At 57.1% G+C, this 9,823-nt stretch overlaps 1 long non-coding RNA gene across 1 annotated transcript; it reads right to left on the reverse strand.

Moving 5' to 3' along the window:
• Window positions 1-5,554: 5,554 nt before the first annotated feature.
• LOC130845855 (uncharacterized) lies at window positions 5,555-8,597 on the reverse strand. Its single transcript, XR_009051474.1, has 3 exons — window positions 8,520-8,597; window positions 7,866-7,961; window positions 5,555-5,834 (listed from the first exon to the last, which is right to left on the reverse strand). It is a non-coding gene; the product is annotated as an uncharacterized LOC130845855 (long non-coding RNA).
• Window positions 8,598-9,823: the final 1,226 nt, after the last annotated feature.

Below are 9,823 nucleotides of genomic sequence, written 5' to 3' on the forward strand. Positions count from 1 at the left end.
TAAGATAATCTGTATTTCGGGATGCAGACGCCCCGCCCGCCTCCTGTTGGGGCCGCAGGAAGGCCCCACACCGACCACAGCTGAGGAGGCAGTCGACACAGATGAGGTGTGTGGGCCTCCAGCACCTGTAGGTGTGTCTGTCTGTGACGTGATTTTCCCAGATGGTAAAGTTCCAAACAGAGCAAGGCACGCGGCCTTCAACTTCCAGGCGGACAATTTCCTGGAAAATCTGGCAATTGCTAAATACACACAAAAGAGGCTCAGGGTTCCCTTTGTGAGCTTGCAGCTCGGGTCATGTACCTGAATGTCTGGTGGGACCTTTACAAGTTGTGTGCGGTTACTAAGGGGAAAACGTGGTGGGGGGGATACATTAGGAGTTTGGGATTAACATATATACGCTACCGTATATAAAACAGATAACCATCAAGGACCTATCGTATAGCCCAGGGAACCCTACTCAGTATTCTGTGACAACCTATTTGGGAAAAGAATCTGAAAAAGGGTGGGTCTGTGTATATGTATAACTGAATCACTTTGCTCTACACCTGAAACTAACACAACATTGTAAATCACCTATAGTCCAATATAAAATAAAAATTAAATTAGAAAGAAAGAAAGAAGGAAAGAAAGAAAAAAAGAAAGAAAGAGAAAGAAAGAAAGAAAGAAAGAAAGAAAGAAAGAAAGAAAGAAAAAGAAAGAAAGAAAAAGAAAGAAAGAAGGAAAGAAAGAAGGAAAGAAAGAAAGAAAGGAAAGAAAGAAAGAAAGAAAAAGAGAAAAAGAAGTTGTGTGTGACTCGGAACAGAGTAACTGGTGGGGCTGGTCTGCGTGACAGAGGGCCCTTGTTTACTGAATGTCAAGGGCGCCTCTCCGTCGCCACGGCCATTGAGACACCCCCAAAACAGCCCTTCCTGAATTTCCAAAATGCCCCTTGGAGGTGGAGTCACCTAGCTTTGAAACATCACGAAGGACCCCAGTGACAATAAACTCTCTGGGAACATAAGGAGACTGAACAGAGGACATCTTCACCTGCCAGGGGGGCTGGAAGGTCACCAGAGTGACCAGCAGCGTGTCCAGAGGTCCAGAGAACAGGCAGCGTGGCACCAGCACAGTGGATCACGGAGGGGCCAGTGCTGGGACCGGGGTAAGGAGAGCAAGGCGCTCAGCCCAGGCTCTAGGAAGCCCTGTCATCGAGAGAAACGGCTTTAATGCAACACTCTTAAAGATAAAAATTAATGCAAAAAGTCCACAGTGAATAAAATACCCAGTTCTTAAACACAGAGGGTGAGTGTCACTGCCTTTTCCTGCTGCCTCCAGCTCCCATGCGGCCGGGCAGGCTGCTGCCTGGGGCTCTTAGCCCTGAAGGGCTCACTCCTGGGCAGGCGGTTCACGTGCTTGGCATGGGCCCTGCATCCCTGCCGTGGATGCTTGAGGCTTCCAGACCCTTCCGGCCGTGCTGCCAGGGGCCGGTCAAGGCCAGGGCCTCACTTTGTCTGACGGACCCAGAACCCAGAGGCCTTGACTGGGAGAAGGGCGTCTGGTTGGGTTTCCTGGTGGACGGAGACTTGCTGGAAGGTACGGGGTCTTGGGCCTCGAGAGCGTCCGGTGCTCAGTGACTCTGCACCAAAGGCGGCAGGTCTCTGATGCTGTTCCCGGGCCGGCTGCGCTGGGCTGGGTGGAGCAGGCCCGTTTTGAGGGGTTTGCAGCCTCCTGGCCCTTCAGGAGGGCACCGAGGAGGGAGGCCCATTTGCCGGATGGGGTGGCCCATGGAGCATAGGTGTCAGGTGTGCTGGGCCAGCTGACCACACCCAGGCCGGCGAGATCCCAGTCTGGGCCGGGGGTGGGGCATGAATGTTTTAAAACCTCTCCAGAACCGAGAGCCAGTCAGGACCTCACCCGGCCCGCGGACCTCTGAGTCTGTGCTGGCAAATTGCTTTAGCGTGGGCGTTGCCACACCACCACTGCCCGCCCCTTCCTGGGAGAGCGTACACAGTGTGGTAGGCAGACCTGCTTGTTATCTTTTGTTTTATTTTTTATTTATTTATTTTTAAAGTCATTGGCTTTTTAAAAAAATATTTTATTTATTTATTTGGTTGCACTGGGTCTTAGTTGCAGCAGGCGGGCTCCTTAGTTGCGTCAGGTGGGCTCCTTAGTTGTGGCATTCGAACTCTTAGTTGTGGCATGCACGTGGGATCTAGTTCCCTGGCCAGGGATGGAACCCGGCACCCCCTGCATTGGGAGCTCGGGAGTCTTAACTGCTGCACCACAGGGGAAGTCCTGGCTTGTCATATTTTATATCGATTCCTTTCAAAAAACCAGACGGAAAAGGACAAATATTATACGATATGGCTCATATGTGGAATCTAAAACCACGGTACAGATGAACTTATGTACGATACAGAAACAGACCCACAGACTTAGATAATAGGGGTGGGGGAGGGACAAATTAGGAGTTTGGGATAAACATAGACACACCACTATATACAAAATAGACAACCAACAAGGACCTACCGTGTAGCACAGGGAACTCTGCTCAGTATCTTGTAATAACCTATAAGGGAAACGAATCTGAAAAGGAGTACGTGTGTATAACGGAAGCACTTTGCTGTACACCTGAAACAAATGCAACATTGTAAACCAACTATACTTCAATTGAAAAAAAAGTGAAAAACAAAAACCCCACACCCCAAATGCCCCCACCACCTGTGCTGCCCTCTGCCGGCAAGGTGCCACTCAGGATTGGCAGGCTTACACCCACTTCACACACCGGGCGGGCACGAACGTTCTTGGAGTCCTCACCTGTGCCGCACAGTCCAGGTGTGTGTTCTCAGCGTCCGGACTTGGAAGCCGAGGGGCAGAGGAGTGAAGCCCCCTACCCGGGCCCCTCGCAGGGAAGGGTGAGTCACGGCCGGGGCCTGGGTCCCCATCCCCACCCCTGCCCGGGCTGGGACCCCCCCTCTGTCCTTCAGGGTGAGACCTTTCTGTGCCCTTTTGACGTCACCGAGGGCCCGAGAGGGCAGCTTCTCGCCGCGACGCCCGCTTAATCTGTCTGGCTGGACTCGCTGCCCGGTCCTCACCGTGGTTATTGCATTTCGCGCCGAGTGGCTCGGATTTAGTGGGTTATTGGCTCATTTTTCATTTTGCATCTGTAGTAACCAGACTTGGAAATGAAAAGCAGTGCAGTGCCTAAGCCTCACGAGGGAGGGCTGAGCGTGGACGCCTGGAAATCTGGAAAGGGCTTTTCATGGGCGCAGGGGAGGGAGGGCGGCTTCCCATGAGGCCGACCCGGGGTCCAGTCCGGCATGGCCTCGTGGCCGTGGCCGTGGCCTTCCCGGCTGCAAAGTGGGAGAGTAAGACCCACCTTGAGAGTTTTACGGCGCATAGTAGGTATTCAGTAAGTGCAGTTACGATGATTGCTGGAAGATGTTATAACGTTATTTTATGTCATAAAATAGTAGAACTGTTTTATTTGGGGGCTCTCTTAGAAAACATAAATCTGAGAATGAACCATGAAATGGCTGACCTGAGAATAGCTTCCTCTCGGATATTCAATTATCCTTCCCTCGCGCCCTCCCTCTCCTCCGGCAATTTGATTATTTGGGTGCTCACAATGCACTTGTGTCGACACATCGGAGGAGAGAAGTGCAGCTCCTCTCTTTGGTGGTGGGGGTGGTCTCCAGACCTCCTAAAAAATCCTTCCACTCTTGAGGTTCGCGGGCAGGCAGAGTGAGGGAGAAACTGTGCCAGCCTGCGGACGGGTCGTTCTGTCCATTTTATGGACAAGAAGGATTAAGTAACGAGCCCAAGGTCACAATTCCGCAGTGGGGCCGGGATTCAAACTCAGATGTCTAGATCACAGAGTGTTTTCTGTTTCAGTGTCCAGCCCTCCTTCAACAAATATTGACCTCTCTCGTGGCCCAGAGCTTGGGAGATGCCGTGGGGAAGGTGTCAGGCCCCACGGAGGCTGAGGCAGGAAAGAAACACAGATCAGGTCACAGAACAGAATGACTGAAAAGCTGCTGCGGGCCGTGAGGACAGGCCTCCAGGGGATGCCTCCGTGGGCAGGCGGAGGCTTCTGTCCGTGGGAGGTCGGGATGGTCTCAAGGAGGTGACCTAGAGATGGGCTGCAGCCTGCAGGCTCCGGACAGAGGGGGCGGCAAGGGGCAGGGGTGGGGTGGCAGGCAGGGTCCTGCTGCAGTTTCAGCGTCTGTAAGGTCGCACTGCAGGCCCGCGAGGTGGATTTTGCCCTGTGCTTGAGCTGCACGTGGGGACTGGGTGCAGGGCCAGCCAGGGTGTGGCTCCCGAGGCGGGCTGCCCAGCCCGGTCCTTCAGTGGCCGGGTCTCAGGATCTTGGGCATCCGGAGCTGATGAAACCCGCTCCCTGGAGAAAACGGCAAGCCCACCCCAAGAAAAGCCAAGGGCTCTGCAAATTGGCTCTCCTTCTCTCCGTGTGGGGTTATGATGAGCAGGAAGGGGTCACGTGCGCGTCTCCATAACACCCGCCTGCGTGGCAAGGGGTCACCACCCCGTGAGGACGTTTGTGAACCTGAAGACGTGCAGCGTCCTCGGCACGCGTGTCTCTTGCCAGTCACGTGACGTTGCAAACGCTGTGCGGCCCAGCCTGGTCTGGGCAGAGCTGGGCACCTGTGGCGGCAGGGCCTCCCCGAGCCCTGGGATCCCACCGGGCGGTGCTGCTGGTCCTGCTGAGCCTCACCCGGCCAAACGCCCACGTGGTCCTTGAGCGCCTGAGTTCCACGTGGCAGTGTTGCTGCCCCGCCCCCCGGGCACGGGTGCTTCCACGTGGCAGGAGGAGGCACACAGCCCCTTTTATCCTTTTTCCTGGTGGCCAAGAGCCCAGGAGGCTGTCCAGGGGGTGGGGCCCAGCGGGGAAAGCCCGGCACCACCTCCGTGTCAGCCACTTGTGGCTGGTGCTTCCTCCGTGGCTGCTGGGCTGGGCAGCCTTCTCTCGGACAGGAGACTCACACTGTGGGCCTGGCTGCCTGCGGGGAGGGCACGGAGGCCCACAGCCCCCGGCTCCCTCGCCCTGCTGGGTGGAATTGGGATGGGAAATCTGGGAGGAATCCTGAGAAGACAGGAGAGGGAGCGTGGCTGGGGAGGTGGGCAGAGGAGCAGAACACCCCCAAAGTCTAGGGCAGGCGGGGGCTCTGCCGGGCCCCTGTGGGTTTCTCATGGCGCACATTCCCGTGGCTCCAGGCAGGAGCTCCCGGCAGGAGCAGCCAGCGTGCCTGAGAGCTCATCCTTCTCTCTTTCGTATACACCCCCCCATAAATCACCTCGCATTTACCGTAGCCCTTCCAGCAGTCTCAGGCCGCGGGCCTCTCCACCGCACTTCGTGGGGCAGCCTACCTCCTCGCTCCCCCGGCCTGCCGTGTCCGGGCTCTGCTGGGCACCACTGGCCAGGCTCCGAGCTCCCAGGGCTGGAAGGGGCAGGTGGGGGGAGGGCCGGCAGCTCACGCTTCACAGGCTGAGGGGTGGCAGGGGGCCCTGTGTCTGGGCTCTGGCCCCGGCATGGACTCCACCTGTCATGTTTGTCAATATAAAGTTCTTTCTTTAAGAAATGTTTTAGTTTTTAAGTTTTTATTTTGCGTTGGGTCTTCATTGCTGCGTGCAGGCTTCCTCTAGTTGCGGTGAGCGGGGGCTACTCTGTTGCGGGATGCAGGCTTCTCAATGCAGTGGCTTCTCTTGTTGCGGAGCACGGGCTCTAGGTGCATGGGCTTCCGTAGTTGCGGCACACAGGCTCTGTAGTTGTGGCACACGGGCTTAGTCGCTCTGAGGCATGTGGGATCTTCCCGGACCAAGGATCGAACCCTTGTCCCCTGCATTGGCAGGCGGATTCTTAACCACTGCGCCACCAGGGACGTCCCTTGGTTTTTTTTTATCGAGATGAAATTCACATACCACAAAACCAAGCACTTCTGAGTGGACGATTCCGTGACATTGCGCCCATTTGCAATGTCACGCACCCGCCCCCTATCTAATTCCAAAGCATGGTCATCACCCCACAAGGAAACCCCCTCCGCCTCCCCCAGCCCGTGGCAACCACCAATCTGCGTTCTGTCTAAGGATTTACTTATGCTGGACACAGCGTATAAGAGGAATTGTACCGTATGTGACCTTTCACGTCTGCCTTCTTTCACGTCGGTTGATGTTTTGAGGTTCATCCACGTTGTTTTCCCAAATTTCCTCTTTTTGATAATGTGTCTGAAACACCAGCTTCTGGCCAGCATTCCACACACTTCATTTCCTTTTATCCTCATACTGACCCTCATAGGTAGGTACTATGTGATTCCCATTTGAAAGACAGGGAAACGGAGGCTCTGGAGGTCAGGGGACACGCTGCCCAGGCGTGCAGCCCGGACTCTGTGCTCTCCTGTCCTCTGGACCCAGCCCCTGAACCATGCTCATCCCTGGAGCCCTAGTCTCACTTCTGCCTCTTCCCAGCAGCCTTCGGAAGGGCTGGCTGGGTGCAGAGCCCAGTTACAGTTTAATCTGCCAAGGGTAAGCCCTTGGCAGGCAGTGAACTTGTGCCCTTGGCCTTTGTGGGCCCCCCTGGACCGGGCACACAGTGGGTGCTTTATAAATCACCAGGTAGTGATTCTTAATGTGCTCCCCAGGTTGGGGCTGATCCCGGGCCGTGGCCGTGGCCTGGATAGACTTCAGTTCCTCAGCAGCTGCTGAGGGGTCCCGATGCCTGCTGGGGTGTTCCTTCCGTGAACTGCGGGTCAGCCAGTTTCTCGAACCTCTTTCTGACTTAAAGGAAAACCATGTGTTTGGAAAATAGGATGCCGCCAGGAGATTCCGAATCTCTTCACTTTCTTCTAGAAAAATAGATCATTATTTTCTTTCCCTTTTCTTTCCGCCCATAGCGGAGCAGATGTTAACTTTCCAGTAAACGGGGGAAAAAATAGATGAGAGACATTTAGCAAACTATCGCTGTGCAGGCCAGAGTTATCACTCTGATTTCAACTGGGACTATAAAATTTTATGAGCTATTAAATTGTCCTAAAGCTCCTTTAACATACAAACTCGAGTGTCTGAGATTACCCATTAAGAAAAAGTGGGTTACAGCAGGAGAACTTTTACTACTAACACTCAATTGTGTTCAATCAATAAAACTTTTAACTAGCCGTGTTGCTTTGGGCAGATTACACGGGCCCTGCTGGGGACGGGCCAGCTGGTGGTCCTGGACACGTCCTTGAGCGTGGCCTTGAGCGTGGCCTTGGCCGGACAGCAGCGTTCTCAGCCAGGGCTCTCGCCTCTGAGCCTTCCTGAGGTTCTGCGTCCTGTCTGTGCTTCGTGATGGAGGGGTCGGTGGAGCTGGGAGGTGGGGCTCAGAGGCTGGGATGTCACCAGGGTGCCCACCGAGAACTCGGCAGGGAGCCCAACAGCCAGGCCCTGCTGGAGGGTGGGAGGCTGTGCCCCTAGATGCTGGGCGTCTCACTGGGAAGAACTGGGGGCCCCTTGGGAGTGGAGGTGCCTCCTCTGGGGTCGACTCTCCAGCCAGAGGAAAGGAGCCATCGCTACTCAGATGGTGCTCCTGAATTTGGGCAGGACCCTCCCCTCAAAAGGGAGGACGGAGGCCCAGGGAGGCACTGGTCACCGCAGGTCTATATGACCCTCAATCCCTCAGGGCTGTTTGCCTGTGCCTGGTCTGCTGCCCGCTGGGGCTGAGCCGCCCTGGGCTGGGCTGCTCAGAGGCGGTCCGAGGCCCGAGGGGCTGCCCTGCTGGACAGAGGGGAGACGGGCCAGGCGAAGCTCCCACAGAGGAGGATGGATGCTGAAGGGAGCAAGCCCGGGGCTCTGGGCTGTGGTCCTGGCTGTGACCCTGCGCCCCTCGGTTTTCTCACCTGTAGAACGGAGGTGATAGCATCTGCTTCACAGTGGGTCCAGCGGACGAGATGGCCTCATACCTACTGTACTTCAACGTGCTCAGGACGTGGTGGCTTGACCCAAAAAGAAATTAGATTTGCAGAGAAAAGGGAGAGATTTGGTAAAAAAGAAGGGGCTTGCTTTGCCTCCTGCCGGGGAGGAGGGGCAGGGGCTGGTGGATGGCGGCCTGGCCGCCTGCGCGCCACAGGGAGGGTGAGGCCAGGGCGCGTGGCCCTCCGGAGTCCTGCAGCGCTGGGTGCGGGGGTGGGGGGGCATCCTGTGGCCAGGGCGCATGTGCTGGGAGTTTAAGACCTGTCCTGCTGCAGGCGGCGTCTGCTCCCCCAGGCCTGGGTGATGGGAGAGAGGCGGCAGTAGGGGAGTGGGAGGGTGGGGGCGGGGCAGGGGGAGCCCCGCTGGGCCAGGGGCTGTGGGGGTCTGGCCAGGCCCCGTGGTCTTCTCCGGCAGGGGTCGGCTTGGGTCTTCCCTGCTTCCTGGGGGCAAAGGGGGGACACCTGGGGACTGTCCTGGGATGAAAACGGTTAGCCCTTAGCCACCGCTGCACCCGAGACCTCGTTCCTGCCCCTCCTGTCCTGTCCACAGACCACGGTGTGTGGGGGCCCAGGGACACCCACCTTTCCTCCTTGCTGGGCAGCCATTGTCCCCAAACCCCAGGCCCTCGGGGCAGCGGGAGGCCTGGCCCTGGTGGCCGTCTGCAGGACCGACCCTGGAATCCTGACCCACAGCAGTCCCGCTGGGCAGCTCCCGCGGGGCGGGCTCTGCCTGGAGCCAGTTCCCAGCATCGGGATCAGGGCAGACGCACCTCCCTGTCACTGTTTACATGGCCGCCTCTAACCTCCCCCGGACGCCTCTGGAGCCCGCTCGGTCTCCTGCTGGGTTCCCTGCGATGCTCTGGCCCCGAGGTCAGGGAGCCGGTCCCCCCGGGCCTGCAGCCCAGCCGCCGTGGTGCCTCCCGGCTGGGAGAGGGCCCAGGTCAGAGGCGTCCTGGGGCAGCCCAGGCGGATGGGGCTGCGTCCGTTTGGGTTTTAGGGGGCCTCCGGGGGTGGGGTCAGTGTGCAGAAAAGCAGGCCTGCCATCAAGAATCGTGCTTGCCAGACACCAATTAGCGTGGAATTTGGAGGCCCATGGCCTCCCTGCCTGCCTGGTGATAGGGCCTGGGATCCCTCCACCAGACCCCTTCTGTGGGACCCCTTTCTGATTCCTGAAGTCCCATGACCCAGGGGCGCTTCTGGGGGCCAGAGGGCTCTAAGCCTCCCACCCTCGGCTGGGTTGGGAAAGGGAGGGGGTCTGGACTGCAGGCCAGACCCCTGGGGTCATGACCCAACCCTGCCACCAACTCGAGGAGGGGCTGCTCCAGTCACTGTCCCACTGTGGGCCTTGAGAAGGGAGGGGGGTGTGTTTCTCTGATGTAAAACTCCGGGCCTGGGACTTTCCTGGTGGTCTAGTGGTTAAGACGCTGCGATTCCAGTGCAGAGGGGAGTGGGGTCAATCCCTGGTTGGGGAAATAAGATCCCACACACCCCGCGGCATGGCCAAAAAATATATAAAAAATAAAACTCTGGGCATTTGGCTAAAGGGTGACTTCTAGGAGCTCCACGTAAATAGTGATGTGTTTCCAAGGTGAATTTGCCCAGCAGCCCACTTTTCAGCTGTTTCCACTCTAGTATGAATCAGCTTTCAGACCAGCTTGGAGGCAGAGCTGGGAGGGACCGGCACGGGGCACGGGCCTTGTGATGAGGGGGGTGGGGCAGACTGGGAGGTGCTCCTGGTGAAACTGGACATCCTGAAGGTCCCTGGGACGAAGGGAGGAGGAGGAGGTGTGACCTCAATTTGGGGAGCTGAGTTGGGAAAGAGAGGCTGGCACTGGAGAGGAAGCCGGTGAATGATGAGACCTTCCATTCTGGGGGAATGGGGAGCC

Source organism: Hippopotamus amphibius, chromosome 2, assembly GCF_030028045.1.
Source record: "Hippopotamus amphibius kiboko isolate mHipAmp2 chromosome 2, mHipAmp2.hap2, whole genome shotgun sequence".
NCBI classification, from domain to species: Eukaryota; Metazoa; Chordata; class Mammalia; order Artiodactyla; family Hippopotamidae; genus Hippopotamus; species Hippopotamus amphibius.